Source organism: Suncus etruscus, chromosome 9, assembly GCF_024139225.1.
Source record: "Suncus etruscus isolate mSunEtr1 chromosome 9, mSunEtr1.pri.cur, whole genome shotgun sequence".
Taxonomy (NCBI): Eukaryota; Metazoa; Chordata; class Mammalia; order Eulipotyphla; family Soricidae; genus Suncus; species Suncus etruscus.
The window spans coordinates 31,046,480-31,052,479 of NC_064856.1; positions in this window are offsets into that span (position 1 = coordinate 31,046,480).

Here is a 6,000-nt window from a genome sequence, read left to right on the forward strand (position 1 = left end):
CTCTCTCTCTTTTTAAAAAAAGTTTTAACATCAGAACTTTGGGGAGGAAATACTTCAGGGCTTGACTTTTTGTACAAATTTTAACTGTAAAATACAGATTTATCTTGTGTATATTCATGAAAACAAATCAAAGCTGCTAGTGCTTTTTATTTATCCTGAGGGTATATTGCCAGTGGTGTTTTCAATTAGATCTCAGTTAAATTATTTGTTGGGGGGAAAATCGACTTCTAGATGTATTATATAACCAATGGGCCTTGGTTATGTAATAAAATATCAAGTCTGAATTATTTCCAGTGTACCCTTATTAACCAAAATGACGGTGGATTCAGTATAAAATTGTATAGTACTAAATGTCAAGCCTACTGTGAATTTTGTTCTGTATTTTAAGTAAATTTATGCTAATGTTCTCATGAGCTATCAACAAAATACGTACTTTTGTGAACTATGAATTTTCTAATTAAATTTTACATGCAACGATATGATTTTTACATGAATGAAACTTTGTTTAAACTATCAAATGTCAGTATTTTAATACAATTTTATTATAAGATGTACATTATCACAAAATGAACTTTGATTTTTAAAATCAAATTAGCTTTAGTTGTATATTATTTTTTACAAATAAAGATAGACTTGTGTAAAGACTACTTTTTTGTTTGCAAATATATGAAAAATCACCCAACAGAATGTCTACCAAGCACCCACCTCTAATAGAAGGTGGGTGTGTGAGGAAAGTTCTGAAAGAAAAGTTTGGGTCTCATATTTTGGGGGGTTTGGTGTTTTTGGCCAAACTTGGCTAAAAAGTGATCAATATTCAGATCATTCCTGGTAGGTCTCAGTGGTGCCAGGAATTGAATATAAGTCAGCCCTATATAAAGTAAGTGCCTTCCCTGCTGTATTCTCCAGCCTCTCAATTTTTCACTTTTTGGGGGGGTCACCCCTGGTTATGCTTAGGGCTTTTCCTGGCTCTGCACTCAGGACTTTCCCGGTGGTACTTGAGCACAGTACCATATGGGATACCTAGGATCAAACCCAGGTCAGCCCCTTGCAAGGCAAACTCTAGCCCCTTAACTTTCCTCTTTTAAAGGTCATACTCCAAAGTCTATATAAATTTACATATATAAAGTATATATGTACTTAAGTATATAAAGTAACCCCAGGTGGCTATATGCCTGTGGACAGGAAGACACCATTTAAAGTAGTTCTGATGGGGCCGGAGTGGGATAGGGCATTTGCTTTGCATTTGGCTGACCTGTGGCTGACCCAGGACCAACCTGAGTTCCATTCCTGGCATCCCATATGGTCTCCTGAGCTCTACTGAGTGTGGCCCCTGCAAAACAAAACAAAACAAAAAACAAATAGTTCGGATGGTGTGAGAGTATGTGTGTTATCCACCCAGATTTGTTACTTAATTGTTCAGATGACTTGAAGCAAGACAAATGTTATCGTTGACAGTTTTCTGAAATTCAGATTCACTTGGTTTGGCCTATATGGATTTAGCCCTTGTATACTGGACCACACAGCATCTGAAATAAAGAAACTGCCTTACTGAGACATTTCTATTTTTTTGTTTGTTTTGGGGCCACACCATGTATATCCCGTGTAGGTCGCATGCAAGGCAAATGCATATTGCTGTGCTATTGCTCCAGCCACTGAGATTTCTTTTTTTTGGGGGGGTGGGGGGCCACACCCAGTGGTGCTCAGGGGTTACTCCTGGCTGTCTGCTCAGAAATAGCTCCTGGCAGGCACGGGGGACCATATGGGACACCGGGATCCGAACCAACCACCTTTGGTCCTGGATCGGCTGGTTGCAAGGCAAACACTGCTGTGCTATCTCTCCGGGCCCGCCACTGAGATTTCTAATTTTAAATCAGTTCCCTGTTATTGGCTTGGTTGTCTCTGCACTAACCTTTCTGCCAGTCTAGAGGGCAATCCCTCCATTTAAAAGCGTGTGGACGAGGGGCAGATAATAAAGTAAAATGAAAACATCAGATGAGTCCTCCAGGAATTTGTCCTGGTACAGAGAACTTTTCACATCAGTTTTGTTGTTTTTGGGTTACACCCGGCGGCGCTCAGGTTACTCCTGGCTCTGGCTCAGCAGGCTTGGGGAAACCATATGAGAATCCGGGATTCAAACCACCATCTGTCCTGGATCAGCTGCTTACAAGGCAAATGCCCTACCACTGTGCTATTTCTTCGGCCCCAACTCTTCACATTGTTAATGGATAGAAGTAGGTCACAATACATACAATTCTGATTTTCTTTAGGTTTCAGGGTTCATGAAAATAATGACCTAGAATGAAAATAACCCTTTCACCCCCAGGATAGGGCCTATAAGGCAGTTTGCATCTTAAATGCATCCAAGTTCCCAGTTCTGGGCCAATTAACATTTGATGGCAAGAAAGAACCAAAGAAACTAGTCCTCGTTGATATACCTTGAGGCAGCCTTTTTCAGCCTTCTTTTTTTTTTTTTTTTTTTGGTTTTTGGGCCACACCCATTTGACGCTCAGGGGTTACTCCTGGCTATGAGCTCAGAAAACGCTCCTGGCTTGGGGAGACCATATGGAATGCCGGGGGATCGAACCTAGGTCCACCCTACGCTAGCGCTTACAAGGCAGACACCTTACCTCTAGCGCCACCTTCCTGGCCCCCTTTTTCAGCCTTTTTATACTTGTAGATTAATTAATCCAAAGGCTGTTTGAGGGGCTGGAAAGATAGCAGGGAGGTAAGGCGTTTGCCTTTCATGCAGAAGGACGGCAGTTCGAATCCCGGCATCCCATATGGTCCCCCGAGCCAGCCAGGAGTGATTTCTGAGCATAGAGCAGGAGTAACCCCTGAGCGCTGCCAGGTGTGACCCAAAAACAAACAAAAAAACCCAAGTTAAATGGTTTTAGTTTGGTTTGGGGTTGTTTTGTGTTTTTTTTTTTTTTGGGGGGGGGCCAGAATTACTCGTAGCTATCTGCTCAGAAATAGCTCCTGGCAGGCACGGGGGACCATATGGGACACCAGGATTTGAACCAACCACCTTAGGTCCTGGATCGGCTGCTTGCAAGGCAAACGCCGCTGTGCTATCTCTCCGGGCCCATTGTTTTTGTTTTGTTTTGGGACTTTTTTTATCGGTGCTCAGAGTTTACTCCTTGCTCTGTTCTCAGAGGTCACTGAGACCAAGGAGATATCTCAAAGGGCTGGAGGACATGCTTTGCATACCATAGGCCTGGGTTTAATCCCCAACACTGTATAGTCACTAGTACTCCAGGAGGGATCCCTGAACACTGCTAGGCGTTGTCCCCAAAATAAAACAAATGCATGCATTGAACAGTGATCCAGGGCACAGATAAGTGTCTTGTCGATAGGTAGAAATCTGCACACACACAAATGCAAATATGTCTGTCCTTAACTGCAGGTTGAACAAGGTGAACCTTTATGATATGAAAAAGTTCTCATTTGAATCGAGCAATAGTACAGCAGGGAGAACACTTGCCTTGCATCATTACAGACCCAGGTTTGATTAGTATCACGTAGAGTTCCCTGAGCCCCACCAGAAATGATCCCTAGCAGAGACCAGAGTAAACCCTGAGCACAGTTAGGCATGAGCTCCAAAACAAGGAAGGAGGGGGCGGGAGGGAGAAGAAGGAAGGAATGAAGGGAGGGAGGGAGGGAGGGAGGGAGGGAGGGAGGGAGGGAGGGAGGGAGGGAGGGAGGAAGGAAGGAAGGAAGGAAGGAAGGAAGGAAGGAAGGAAGGAAGGAAGGAAGGAAGGAAGGAAGGAAGGAAGGAAGGAAGGAAGGAAGGAAGGATTCAGAAATCACCCCTGGCTTGGGGGGCCTATATGGGACGCTGGGGGATCAAACCGCCGACTGTCCTAGGTTAGTACTTGCAAGGCAGATAGATGCCTTACCTCTATCACCATTGCTCCAGCTCCATCCATGGTTTTTGGGTCACACCGGGCAGCGCTCGGGTTACTCCTGGCTCCTTTTTAAGTGTTTATTGTGACATCTCAAATCAGAATGCACTATTGGGGAAAAGAACCCATAGTTTTCACTTGAGAGAAGGTCCATGAATGGGTCTGAGCCATAGTATAGCCGACATGCTTGGCACAGTAACTGCAATAGGCTTGCTCTTCAAGCCCATGTTCTCCCCTGAACACGAATCTTGCTTACTTTTCTTTGTATTTCTTTGCCTGCTTATCCTTTCTTGAACATTTCTCCCACTTCTCACAGGTTTCAAAGAACATTTCGTTCAATAAAAACTATTTTGCTTTTTAAAAAAATAACAACATGGAGCTGGAGCAATAGCACAGCGGTAGGGTGTTTGCATTGCAAGCAGCCAACCTGGGTTTTATCCCCAGCATCCCATATGGTTTTCTGAGCCTGCCAGGAGTGACTTCTGAGCATAGCCGGATGTGACCCAAAAATCAAAACAAACAAAAAATACCCACAACAACAATCATTGTCTTCTAATCATTTATCAGTCAGGTGAGAGCTCATCTCCATCCTCACAGTGTTGTTGGCAGAAGCTCCCCATGCGCCCCTGCCCCAGGATCCAGATCTGAGGTGCTAACTTTCTCTTTATCCTTCTTGAATCTCCTCCTTGAATATTCCATCCTCCATTTTCTTGACCCTCTTTTTCAGCATTTCCATTGAGCTGAGGAGCACACCTGGTGGCGCTCAGGGATTACTCTTGGTTCTGCACTCAGAAATCACCCTGGCAGGCTGGGGAAACCATATGGGTTGCTGGGGATTGAACCCTGGTCCATCCTGTGTGTGGCCACATGCAAGGCAAACACTCTATGGCTGTGGACTGTGCTATAGCTTTGACCCCAGCATTTCTATTTTTGTGTTTTTGTTTTTTGGCCATACCAGCAATGTTCAGGGCTTTCTCCTGGCTTTGAACTCAGGAATCACTCCTGGCATGGCTCAAGGAACCATATCAGATACCGAGGATCGAACCCAGCTCAGTGCATGGAAGGCAAGCACCCTATCCAGTCTACTATTGCTCCAGCCCTCAATGTGGCCTTTTCTGTTGGTTTTGTTTGTTTGTTTGTTTTGGAGCCACAGCCAGAAATGATCAAGGTTTACTTTGGTTCTGCACTCAGGAATCACTCCTGGTGGTGCTCAGGGGATCATATAGGATGGGAAAGATTGAACCCAGGTTGACCACATGTGAGGCAAATGCCCTCCTTCAGTGTGGCCATTTTGAACATAGACTCATTCTAAACTGAGCTGGCTCTCAGTTTAGCTTTGTTTCAATGGTATTCAATTTTACTTTTGAACTTGGAGCAAGAATACCCAGACAGGGTGTTACATACTTAGCAGGCCCTACCAGGAGACATGGCATATCAGGGTTTATTTATTTTTGTGTGTAGGAGAGAGATTGGGTCACATCCGCTAGTGCTCAGGGATTACTCATGGCTCTGTGCTCAAGGGTTAGGTTACTTCTGGCAATGCTTTGGGGACCAGATTCATTGTTAGGGATTAAAGCCAGGTCAGCCAAGTGCAAGGCAAGCACTCTACCCCTTGTACTATCTCTAAGACCCCAGAGTCAGTTTATTTTGTACTGTTAATGATCAAACACTATTTGTAGATTTGGGGGGGGGCCACACCCAGTGGTGCTCAGGAATTACTCCTGGCTCTGCACTCAGAAGCCACTCCTGGCAGGCTCAGGGAACCATATGGGATGCCAGGATTCGAACCACTGTCCGTTCTGAATCTGCTGCATGCAAGGCAAACACCCTACCACTGTGCTATCTCTACAGCCCCCTATTTGTAGATTTGTTACATGCTGTCTATTTATTATTTATATTTGATTATTTGTAGGGGCCATAGCTGGTAGTGCTCCTGGCTCTGTACTCAGGAGACTGTATATAGTTATGGGGATGGAACAGAGAGGGACTGGCCACAGGCAAGGTTAGCATTTAACCCCTGCACTGTCTCTCCTGCCCTTCACCCTGACCAGACACATGGTCATCCCTAAGAACAAGTCCATGCCAGCACTGGTCTGAT